The sequence below is a fragment of the Danio rerio genome, chromosome 11 (assembly GCF_049306965.1).
Source record: "Danio rerio strain Tuebingen ecotype United States chromosome 11, GRCz12tu, whole genome shotgun sequence".
NCBI lineage: Eukaryota > Metazoa > Chordata > Actinopteri > Cypriniformes > Danionidae > Danio > Danio rerio.
In genome coordinates this window covers 24,460,457-24,473,661 of record NC_133186.1, presented here as the reverse complement: position 1 = coordinate 24,473,661, position 13,205 = coordinate 24,460,457, and the positions used below count along the sequence as shown (strand labels likewise).

Genomic DNA, 13,205 nt, shown 5'->3' with positions numbered 1-13,205 from the left:
GAATGAAGTATTTAAGAGGTCTGTGTAACAGCACAACAGTCTTGTTCTAAAAGCAAAATCTGAAATGATCTCTATTGGTAAGCAGATGTTTAACTGATAATATGTTTATATGTTTAACAATAATTGATAAACCTTCAAAGACAGCTGTTGTAAGCTCCAAGGTTGTAAATTGATTGATAGTTGTTTTGTTGAACACATCTTTCTCATTAATTCAGTTTTTTCAAAATCGCACCTTAATAGTGTAATTTGTAACAGCTACAATCCCCATAATGCTGCGGTCTCACTAGAGTTTTTGCATGCTAAATTCTGTTGTACAGTGCTGCGAAAATGGGTGAGATTAAACAAGAAGATCAGAATTTAAAAAAGCAAGCAATTGGTCTATGTTTTGAATTTCTGTCTAGAGAGGTCACGTTTTGATCTTTGATTGCTCTCATGCAACCATGTGATGCAATTTCGCAGGTCTGAGTTCACCAAGCTTGAACTTTTCAACGCGGTGAACTGCAAAGCGTGCCGCACGATCTTGCGTTTCCGCACTGACGCATTTGCGTACATATGAATGGAAGTCTTAGGAGAGAAAAGTGCAGTGTAACCACAGCTTTTTTTATATAGAAAGACTACCAATCAAGTTGCAACTTAAATTTAACCCCACCCACACTAGGGCTGGGTTATTAATCAAAGTAATAAAAGTTGATTTTCAGAACCAATAAATGATCTGATTTTTCCAGGTAATTTTTTTCAATTGTTTACCATGTGTGGAGTCACATGACCTTGCTCTGTTTGCTACTATTGTGTTACTTTGCACTACATTGACGAAGCTGCACCAGAAATGCCTTGAGATGGCATACTTTCCATTACATTAAAATTAAAATATTTGTTAAAAGAAGATCCTACTTTTAATTTGAAAAAACATTGAAAATAATATATTTTGTTTCCAAAAGTTATTTATTTACACTTTTTTTTTAATAAGAATAAAGTGACTTTGTTTTAGACAATGTGTTTTAATTCAACAATGATGTTCAATAAATAATTATAGATGGTAGATAGGATGTGTTTCCATCAATTGTTTTAAAATCTAGTAAAATCAATCTCTCACTTGTAATATGTGAGCATATTTACTGTACTTACATGTCAGTAAACTTAGAGGGCAAAAAAAATAAATAAATAAAATAATCATTCCTTAATTGTAATGGAGTTAAAATTTTCAAGATTAATTAATCTAGAATTTAATTTTAGGCCAAATCGCCCAGCCCTAACCGGTGGGGCTTAGGACTGGGCGATTTGGCCTAAAATCTAAATCTCGATTAACTAAGCACTTCAAATTATGAATATGAGCCAGACACAAAATGTAATAACCTTAATACCTTATTATATATTAACATGTATTGCTGAATGAATGCAGCATTTAAAAAAAGCATTTTAAAAAATCTAAATTGTCCTAAGAATGGGTGGTGTTTAATAGTTGTAGGACTATTTTGATGAAATGTATTGATACTGTTGTCTATTCTGATAATAGTATACAAATTATACAATCTCACTTTGTCACTTTATTATTATTTTTAATGTTTATTGCCATAAAATGGCAGCATTTACATACATAGGCTAAACAAAGTCAACATTAGTTTTGTATTTAACTGCATTGTCTGACAAATTTGAATAAAAAGATGGTGTATATGTACAGTATGTAACAGTGACTTTCTGATAAAGCTATATTTATAGCGTAAAATATTAATAAAAATAGATTTTATACAAACAGTACACATTCCATCTACAATGTTTATACATTGTGTTTTCAGTAATCTACTGTCATTTATAATAACGTGAATGAATGGATGAACTACGTTACCCAGGATGCTCTGCCCGCGCTGTGATTGGTTCCCGCGGCTGTCACAAGCGCTTACAGGTGACTGGAGAAGAGCGCTGTCACATCACTACGGAACCCCGGAAGGGACATAGTGGGGGAGAAAAAAAATGGGTGGGTGAAAAAAAAAATAATGGGTGAAAGAAAAAAAATGGGTGGGAGGAAAATATATATTTCTAAGTTTTTTGCGTTCTCTCGCAAAGTTTTGCGTTCCCTCGCAAAGATGTTTTGCGTTATCTCGCAAAGATGTTTTGCGTTCCCTCGCAAAGATGTTTTGCGTTCCCTCGCAAAGATGTTTTGCGTTATCTCGCAAAGATGTTTTGCGTTATCTCGCAAAGATGTTTTGCGTTCCCTCGCAAAGATGTTTTGCGTTCTCTCGCAAAGTTGTTTTGCGTTCCCTCGCAAAGATGTTTTGCGTTCTCTCGCAAAACTGTTTCTCCACAAACACTTCCTGTTCACTGCACTCACATAAACCCTCCCGTTTTTGCCGAAATTCTCCCGTATTTTACCATTCTATCCCACTTTCTTTACATTACTGTGCGTATGCTACCTATGAACCAGTGAATGCATGTATAAGCGCTGACAGACGCGCTTCGTACAATAAACTGATCCCAGATCAGCGTATGTACACGCCATTTACAGAGGAGCGGGTGTATGTTTAAACAGACAAATACACTGAATAATATGAAACATCTCCGTCCTGCATGTTTTATTTTAAACAGCTTATTTTCTCTTAAATGAGCACAAACAGTTTCTAAAGTAATGGACTGCTTTCATTATAGATCTGTGCATTCTTACAGAGACACCTCTGTTATCAAACTAAACAAAACATGAGATTCATTTGCTGCGCACTTGTTTGATAACAGAAGTGTCCCTTTAAATGGCGCGTACAGACGCTGATCTGGGATCAGTTTATTGTATGGAGCGCGTCTGTCAGTCAGCGCTTAAACATGCATTCACTGGTTCAGAGGTTGCAAAGTGAAAGGCGACAATCAGCGCACAGTAAAGAAAGTGGGATAGAATAGTAAAATATGGGAGAATTTCGGCAAAAACGGGAGGGTTTACGTGAGTGAAGTGAACAGGAAGTGTTTGTGGAGAAACAGTTTTGCGAGAGAACGCAAAACATCTTTGCGAGGGAACGCAAAACATCTTTGCGAGATAACGCAAAACATATTTGCGAGGGAACGCAAAACATCTTTGCGAGATAACGCAAAACATCTTTGCGAGGGAACGCAAAACATCTTTGCGAGATAACGCAAAACATCTTTGCGAGGGAACGCAAAACATCTTTGCGAGATAACGCAAAACATCTTTGCGAGGGAACGCAAAACATCTTTGCGAGGGAACGCAAAACTTTGCGAGAGAACGCAAAAAACTTAGAAATATATATTTTCCTCCCACCCATTTTTTTTCTTTCACCCATTATTTTTTTTCACCCACCCATTTTTTTTCTCCTCCACTACGTCCCTTCCGGGGTTCCGTACATCACACAGCGCAGCGAGAAAACAAATCGCACATCACACAGGGGAGTGAGTGAGAGAGAGTTCAGCTCAAATTATCGAGAAGTTGTAAACTCGGCTCTTTCGCAGTTTCGCTTCCATATGAATGTAGGGGGAACTGATACCAGCTTGACTTAAAAATCTGCACAACAGCCGCTCCTGCACCAAAACTACGTCCCAACTTTGTACTTTCTGACCTTCAGCGGGTAAGTGATACAGCTCATTGCTCTCCACTCTGAGTCTAAATAAGTCTGCCTCTGCTTGAGTTGCGCTCTTTTCCAGATTATTCCAAAGCGACAGTATTTACATACATATTTTCCTTATTAACAAAACATTACCGCAGTCTGTTGACTTTTTTTAATGAAAGTCATTGAATTTAGCTTGAGAGATGACTCAAAACTGTATAACGCTAACCACAGTTATGCTTTAAATTAGTATTTGATGCATACAGTGTCATATTTGTGGACGTACAGTAAAAACATATGGTTATTCCAAGTTGAATATGTTTTTATTCTTGGCACAAAGCCATACTGCTGATACTTGATCTGTATAAACTCCAAATATGTATAAACAGCGTTGGCAATATGTCTTATGTAATGCGAACAGCGCAGTTAAAACCCCCACGGATGTGTCCCCTATAAAATTGTTAGCTATTTACACTTAATGTTCAAACATAGAGCACAACCTATTTATAGGGAGCATAAGTAAGGCCTGCGAACTGTGAATATACTTCCTTGTCTAAATGAGACCTTGCCTACAACGTGTGTGTGCAAAAATGTAAATATTATAAATTGTAATACAGCCTATAGTTGTGCATGTATGTAGTGTAAGTGCTTTCATTGTTGGTCATATGTTTACATTAATAGCTGTGCTGTTTCTTTGCTTAAATCTTTCACAATTTCATTATACCTGTTGCAGCGGTTCTAATAACTAACTGTGTTCATGGAATTGCTTTTTTTGTTTATTCAAATATCAGATCGCACAGTACAAACTGGTATTTAAAGGTGCCTACAGTATAATCCAGTATTCAGATTTAGTCAAGCAAAAAAGTGAACAATGTAGTTTTTTTTATTTGCTCAGTGCAACTGATAGTATCAAGTTGATCTTTTGTTTGGTCGTGGTTTTGTGTATTTCCCTTCTGCTATCATAATAATCATTCAAAACCAAACTTAAATACCCTATAATAACAAAAAGTATGAAAATGTTCTCACCCTTATGTCATTCCAAACTCAAAAGACATTTGTTAAACAGATTAAGGTATTTTTAATCTTCTTCTATTTAAGGTCTGCTCATGCAAAATATGTTTAAAAAAAGTTCTATATAAGATAAGATAACAAAGATTTATATAATGAACAGATTTATTTTGGCCTTAAACATTAATTAGCAAACATTAACTGTAGCTTAATGATGATTTGAATGATGTAAACATTGTTTGGGGGTCACGGTTTATACTGTATGTTAATAAAAGCCTAAATTAATTTAGCATTATAAAGGATCTACTATAACTGACCTGACTTATATTTGTTTAATATTTGTTTACCACATTACAAATGTTTTGAACTATCAGAGTTTGAATATGTATGTGTAAAAGGATGTTTGCACAATATGTCTGATATTTTTTTTTTCTCCTGGAGAAAGTCTTGTTTCTTTTATTTTGCCTAGAATAAAAGAAGTTTTAAATTTTCTAAAAATCATTTTAAGGTCAATATTATTAGCCCCTTTAAGCAATTTTTTTATTGCTTACAGAACAAACCACTGTTATACCATGACTTGCCTAATTACCCTAACCTACCTAGTTAACCTAATTTACCTAGTTAAGCCTTTAAATGTCACTTTAAGCTATATAGAAGTGTCTTGAAAAACATTTAGTATAATATTATTTAATAAAGTAAATCAGTTATTAGAAAAGAGTTAATAAAACTATTATGTTTAGAAATGTGTTGAAAACTATCTCCTCTCCGTTAAACAGAAATTTGAGAAAAAAAAATAAACAGGGGGGCTAATAATTTAGATTTTTTTATTCAATGGATGAACAGAAATTTCTCAGATTAAATGAAACGATATCTTCATTGGTGTCCCAGAGAGGAGTAATTTTCTCATGGGTTTGGAATGACATGATGTTGAGTAAACGATGACAATTTAAATTTTGAGTTGAACCTATCCTTTTAAGTCAATGCAGTTTGACTTGGCTGATGCAATAAAGAAAACACATTTATATAAAAGCTTAAGACTAGGCTTGGGATGATAACTGTTTTCAAGGTATATCGCAGTTTGAAAAAGTGAAAGTTTTAAAACCGGCTAAATCTTCTCCTATACCGTTCCGATGTTATATGTAAGATTTTTTTTATTACTTTTTAAAAGTTTTAGGGACAACAACATCTGCAACAGAAAAGATATCCAAAGATCCTGTTTCAAATAGTAAAGAAATCTGTGTTTTTGAAACTAATGAAGACAGCAGGTCAAAGATTAATGTGAAATGTTTAGCCTGACATGTTTCCTGCTCCAAAATATAATAAATGTTTTTCAAAATAAAATATATTGTTCAAAGGAAAAAAGTTTTTGTTTTTTTACCCAGAAATTTAAAAAAATATATATATTTTAGAGCAGTAAATGACAAACCAGGATTTTTTATTTTTAAAAACCGAAAGAGTCATATAACGGCCTACTTAAGACCCCCAAAAGCTTATTGTGATTAACATGACAGATGGTTTAATGGTGATTCAAAAAATGTTCTTGTTAATCAAGAGGAAAGAAAGCCTCCTGTACTAATCATTGGTTCGGGTGGGCTTGTGCAAATGCTTCCTACTACCACTAATATAGTCTAGATGAATCATCCATAAGAAAAAATTTCTGTCATGCAAGAAAATCAAGTTCACCCGCAGGTCATATCAGAAAGAAGCCAGTAGCTTATCTGTCCTTTCTGATGGTAAGAGATAAACGCAGGAGTGGCCTTTTCCATCACACGCGCCGCCACGTTTGACAGGTGCATGATATCCAATCAGGGCATTAGGCGTCAGTTAGGTGTTTGTTTTGATGCAATTGAGTGACTTAAATCAGATATATCAACCGAGAGGAAGACAGTATGGCTGATGAAAGGTAACTCCAGAACTCTCCCACGCATATAAACACTTAGCAATGATGACAACGGTAAACGCATTTGTTGCTGTGCACTGGTATTTTGGTTGGCTTGCTCTTTCTCTGTTTCCATTACATTGCCTTTGAGTCGAGCATTTTGGTTGAACATAAACTACACTTGCCTTAATTGTAGACATGACCCCGTCGGCTAGGTTGAAAATGAGCTGCTACTAAAGGTACTTTAGTGGAACGATACGTTGGTGTACATGAACAATGTGCTGAACTCCTTCCTTTTTTTCCAGTATGGGCAGTGATGTAACAGTAAAAAAAGGAGAATGGCATTTGACTTGTGCTTAGATTCACTATTTGAAGTGATTCTGTATTGTGTGGTTAACCAACTGGCACCAAATGTTTAGACAAGCATCAATATTTTTTATTCTTGCATCAAATCATGCCCTAAAAGCCTGTTTTGTCGATGTAACCCTTTCCTGTAAATGTGAAACCAAATTTTGTTCCTCTCTGCTTGTTTTCACAACGCTACTCTGAGGCGATACTTGAAACTGATGGAGCGTGGAGAGAAAGAGCAGTGGGCCATTTAATGCAACAGCTGTTCTCAACAATGACAGAGGCATTGCTGACTGAGAAAGCAGAATGTAATGTGGACATGTACAAATACAGGTCGCCGTTCGGTTTCTGAAGCTCAGTAAATAGATTTTAAACATGATTTGTTTTTTCAAATCTGATACAAATTACAGGAGCTTTAAAAAATTCTGGTCAAAAATTTGTGGTCGTGATGTGCTGACTGATGTATAGGCATGGCTTACATTGTATTAACTCTTTCAATTGTAGGCTCTAAATACTTCAACTGACCCCCTGCATTAGTTTTTTTAATGTGACTGTTAATTAGAATGCATCCTTTTAAAGCAGTGATCACTAAGATTTTTAAGCACAGAATACCTAACATTGGCTTTACCTATAGACAAGACCTGTCCATCAAAAAAACTGACAAAACATTAAACAAAGATTGCATTTTCATTTTGAAAACCTTAATCAAAACTTTATGAACAATGTAAAATCATAAGTTTAACCTAGTTTAAAATGGTTACAATTTGACACTTTTTACAATTGGTGGCACAGTGGGTAGCACAATCGCCTCACAGCAAGAAGTTCACTGGTTCGAGCCCAGGCTGGGTAAGTTGGCAGTCTGTGTGGAGTTTGCGTGGAGTTTTCCATGCTTGTGTGGGTTTCTTCTGGGTGCTCCAGTTTTCCCCACAGTCCAGACATGCGATACAGGCGAATTGGGTAAGCTAAATTGCCGGTAGTGTATGTGTGTAAATGAGGGCATCCGCTGTGTAAAACATAAGCTAGATAAGTTAGCGGGTCATTCCGCTTTGGCGATCCGCGATTATTAAAGGGATGAAGCTGAAAATAAAATGAATATTAATAATAATAGTAAAACCAAAAAAAAAACATTATTATTACTAAAACATTGTACATAATTCATGAATTATAGCTGTGGTTTTGTAGCCTATCATATTCTGCAGCACCAATTCACAATGTGCTAAGGCACAAACTGCTGCTTGCCCCTAGATATTATTGTGGGAGCTTAGAACCCGATCACACTGAATGCAGTGTGGAAAAAAGAAGTGCTTTTAAAAAGTTGCTGTCTATTGGTAGTGGGAGCTTTGTGCCTGTGCTGAGCTCCCACAAAAGCGATCAGCATTATTTGTGTTGCACGCTCAAGCCTCCTGATTCAGTGGTTGCCAGGCAGCATAAAAAGCGTAGACATATAAGTAAACTAAAAGGGCAGTGCCATGTCACTTCACACTTTTAGACCTGAAAATCATGTTCTGTGCCATTATGGACCCTTTTCACAATTCCGGGTTTCTCAGTAGCGGAAGTTGTCATAGTTGGGTAAACTTAGAGTGCAGTTAATGGGAGAATACAACAAATATTTTTTTACCATCCTATTTGCTGAAATAATAAAAGAAAAACTCTATGATGGTGTTATCAAGTCTTATAATAAATAGAGGGAGACTGATAACGGCAGCCAGAAGAGAGAACATTGTCTTATATACACTCCTTTCAACCCTCTTGCACAAGCAGTAATTTGTTTTTATTTCTAATTTGATGCAAAGATGATGTAATACATAGGTAAATACATATAAATGTTCATACATTAAAAAAAAAAAAGATATTAAACATTTTTAAGCATTTAAGATTATGATAAATGCATCATAAAAGTGTTGTGAAAAGGATCCATTCATTATACAACAGTCAAACACATTGTTAAAATGTGCTTTAAATCCCCATGATGATGCATCAAGTTTGTGACACTCTACCTCTAGTGATTTATAGATTGTATAACATTTTATAGACTTTATAGATTTATAGACAGTGGAGCTGCAGTAGAGAGGTTAGAGCTGCTGTATGTACAACTTACTAATTCATCAATTTCTCCCAAATTTCATAAAAATAAGTAGCTGTTTAACTTAAAAAATATTGAGTAAATAGTGTAGTAAACAGTGTGTATCTGAAGTGGACAAAGCACAATGTCAGATTATGTGTAAAATATTTATTATGAGCATCTCCATAGACATCAGCATGTATTTTACAAACCCTAAATGTTATGTTTTCCTAGTACTAAGGTGTATTTAATTGCCTTAAAGATCAAATACACATTCCTTGGTTGAAGACATTGATAAATTGTGTTTTATGACTGGCGTCTCTTGCTCTAGCTCAGTGCGAGTCATCATGGGAATGCAGATTTGAAATACACAGCAGATCACATCGCATTAAATTGCATTGATTGTATACTCCACGAGCCCGCCAAGGGTGATTACATCGATGTGATCATACACGTGTAAAAGTGTTAAGATGCATTTTCCTCAATCCAATCACAAGTGGCATAAAAACCGTACGTAACAGATGCAAAATATGGATGTAAACAAAGTCTAAAATGTCAAATTTGGGAAATTCAATGAGAAATTGAAATCTATAATAATTACTTTGTTAGCGCACATTACTATTTGTGTGTTAAACAATTAGTCAATGTAAGTTATTTTTAATAATAATAATTAATTGCTTTCATTCTGAATGTTGTTTGTTCTGAAATTTTGTCAGTTTGAGGATTTGGGCAGACTTTGACGTATGAATTCTTTGTGGTGACAAACAGCAGTATATTTTCATACAAGAAAATCCATCTTACAACATAGATGATGTCATACAATTTAACATGCCAACAATCAATCTATTAATTTACATTGCACACTCCATGTAGCTGATAAAATTGGACCCTAAATAGTGGTCTTACCCAAAAATGAAAAGATATTTGATTCTATCAAATTAAATGATGAAAAATAGCCTCAGTGTTTATTTAGTCTATGCATTAAAAGTAAAAATGATCCAATGTTGCTTTTGGATTTTGGATCCACTAAACTGATCTGTTGTTTAATTTGACTTATGTGCAAATTGCATTATGGTTTCCTTCAGGCAGATGTTGCCATGCAATCCTATTTAAAACGGGACCAGGCGGTCCTGTTCTTATGTATACAGGAACGTAATATCCTGTTTAACTTTTAGCCTCATCCTCACTGTATGCATTAGCAGGGAGTGAAGATAATACGATCAGTTGCATTTAGTCTTTAGGATGTGAATGATAAGGTAATGAAAGAGAATGTGTAAAGCATGGAAACAGCAAGGGGATGTATTGTACTCTATGTACTGGTGAACGTGAAGGTCAGGCTGTGCAGAATGATGTTAGTTCCAGAGGCACAGGGCCAGACTTTGTACAGTGCATGCCCTTTCACAGCACATTCAGATGGATCCTGGGACACTTATTAGTGTGCAACAACAACACTAATGTATTTTAGGTTTATATTGAACAATGATATATTGATGTTGTTCTAGTTTTTGTAGGTAGTATCCTATACCCCTAAAATGCAAACAAAGCCTTATAACAACACTGTTAGTGTAAACAGCTGATTTGAGGTCTGTATTGATATCAGTACGTAACTTAATTTGAAGATAATATGAAAATAAATAAGTCAAACAAATGTGTTCTGTAGTAGTTATACACTGTAAAACCCCAAAAGATAATGGAACCCAAACCATTTACATAAGTTCAAAAACTAATCCTAATCACGACTGTGAACGTGATTTGATTCATTTGATCAAATGATTTGATTCATTTGATCAAATGATTTGATTCATTTGATCAAATGAAACTATTTGAACACAGTAAAACCCAATAAATGAAGAGAACTCAAACCAACTGAGTATTGTAAAACCCAATAAATTAAGTCAACTCAAATTGTTTGAGGAAACCAATTGCAACAAACCATTTGAGTTTAGCTAAATGAGTACTGTGAACTCCATAAATTTAATCTGAAGTAATAAGGTATTTAATTAACTCATTACCTTCAACACTGAGTTCAAAACTATTTTCAAATGAGCAGAATTAACTTTTAGTAAATTTTGAGTTAACTACACTCATTTAATTTGATAAAGTTGACTGTTGGGTTTTACAGTGTATGAATTATAATTTCTGCATTGTGTAACTGTGCAAATCTAGATTGGTGGTGTAGTCCAGTGGTTCCCAACAATACATGGAAAAAGGCCCACTTTATGGGTGTTTTCAAGTTGATATTGATTGATTGATTAATTAATTTTATGTGCAAGCCCGTAGCCAGGGGTGGTTCAATAGTTCAAAAGACCCACCCCTCACTGACAAAGGTCCAGAATTTGTCCTATACATGAGCTCATTTGTCCTATTTCGACTGTTATGCCATCATAAATTGTGAAAATAACCCATCGAAAAAGGTTTTAAGACCAAGCTGATTCCTTTGTTAGCTGTCGCTTCAGTGTGACGTCAGCTAATCAGTTTTGGCCAATGCACACAATTATTTTTTATGAATTCAACATCCAGCTGAGAAAGAAAACTTAAAATCTGATATAAGAAAAGTCATCTTTTGATATTGATTTTGAATAGAGAAATATTTTACAAGTAACTTTTATTCTAAATCTTTGACCTTATTCTTGAAACAAAAAATGACCAATGAAAAGATTTGAAGCACCAAAAGTGACCCATATTTAAAATTAATTTTGATACTATTTTGGCTATTGTTTTTATGCATGAATTTTCAAATGTACTTTTTTGTTATGATGACCATCCGACAATCTACTTCAGCTAAAACAGTGCTTAAAATGTCTCTAAAATGCATAAATAAATCGTAACTTAAATGAGGCCTATAACCGCAAAAAGGTTTACTTTTTTGAGAAAAAAAAAGAATCACCCGTTTCACCAGGCTGGCTACATGTATTCATGTATGTATATATGCATGTAGAGTTGAAGTCAGTATGATTAGCCCTCCTGTAAAAAAAATTTCCAAACATTTCCCAAATGATGTTTAACAGAGCTTTCCCCCCCCCCACAGTATTCCCTATAATATTTTTCTTCTGGAAAAAAGTCTTTTTTTTATTTTGGCTTGAAAAAAAGCAGTTAAAAAAATAAAACCATTGAAGGTCAATATTATCATCCACCCATAAGCATTGTTTTTTTTTTTTTTTTTGGATTGTCTACAGAGCAAACCATCAGTATACAATGACTTGCCAACTTACCCTAACTTGCGTAATTAACCTAGCTAAGTCTTAAAATTGCACTTTAAGCTTAATACTAGCATCTTGAAAAATATCTAGTAAAATATTATGTACTGTCATCATGACAAAGATCAAATGAATCAGTTTTTCAATTAGTTATTAAAACTATTATGTTTATAAATGTGTTGAAAATTTTAGAAATTGTATAAAATATACAATTAAGCTAATTATTCAGGAGAGACTTCAACTGCATATGTGTGTCTTTGTATTAAGTAGAAAAAGCTGTTTGTGATTATCAGTATCTAAGGGCAACTACAGTGTGTGTATTGCTTTTGACAATAGAGAGCTCAGTAGTTAAAAAGATAAAGAACTAGAAATTTAGTATTTTGTGGCATGGTTTGCCCACAGTCTATTTCCTGACCACCTGATGTGTACAGCATACAAAAATGGAAAGTGTTGATTTAATCTTTAGCTCCTGTCTGATTTATTTAATACAAAACAAACTGTGTTTGACTTTTATCCAGAATAGGCCATTACAGTTATCAGAACTTATGTTTTTTAGTCAAATTGGCATAATCAGTTGCCCTCCATTGGCACTGGCTTGACATATTGCATAATAATAACAACAAATGAAATGTCATTTGTTTGTCATCATCCCCATGTCATCTATAACTAGCGTGTACAATGTTTATGTCCGCGTTACCCTGTACATTTCACAATGGCTAAACATGGACATGGTTGCTTTCTTTACCCTCTGACTAAGGTCCCAAAGCATCCTCTCTCTCTTTCTCAACGTTTCTCTCGCCACACATGCCAGATAGGCCAAAGGCTGGCATAGTTGCCATACCATCAAGTAAACGCTGTTAGTTTTGAGCAGAGGAAACAGAGAAGGGAGTTGATATTGGGTTTGTAATTCTAATGCAGCACACGTGTATTAGAGACACTGACAATCGCAGACAGTGTTCTGCCACAACCAGCACTCTTATAACCTCAAAACAGATCTCATAAAGACTATAATGGCCGATTTCAAAGCATTTCTTTGTTTAAAATTCTTAAAAGTAAGTTAAGCCTGTGGTATTCTTCACTTAGTGTTCATATGATCATTAATGGTCAATAAATGGGTCTCAGGTTTTCTCGTAGAATTGCACAGAATGTGTGGAGGTAAATTAAAAAGC

General features: G+C 34.7%; 1 protein-coding gene across 6 annotated transcripts in view; it reads left to right on the top strand.

Annotated features, from left to right (window-relative positions):
• The first annotated feature begins 3,345 nt into the window (after positions 1-3,345).
• Positions 3,346-13,205, top strand: part of tfeb (transcription factor EB) — a 74,794-nt gene continuing 64,934 nt past the window's right edge. For all 6 annotated transcript variants that reach the window (XR_012386828.1, XR_012386827.1, XM_073916012.1 and 3 more), the window contains exon 1: positions 3,346-3,563. The gene's annotated coding sequence lies outside the window, so the exon portion shown is untranslated. The remainder of the gene's footprint in view (positions 3,564-13,205) is intronic.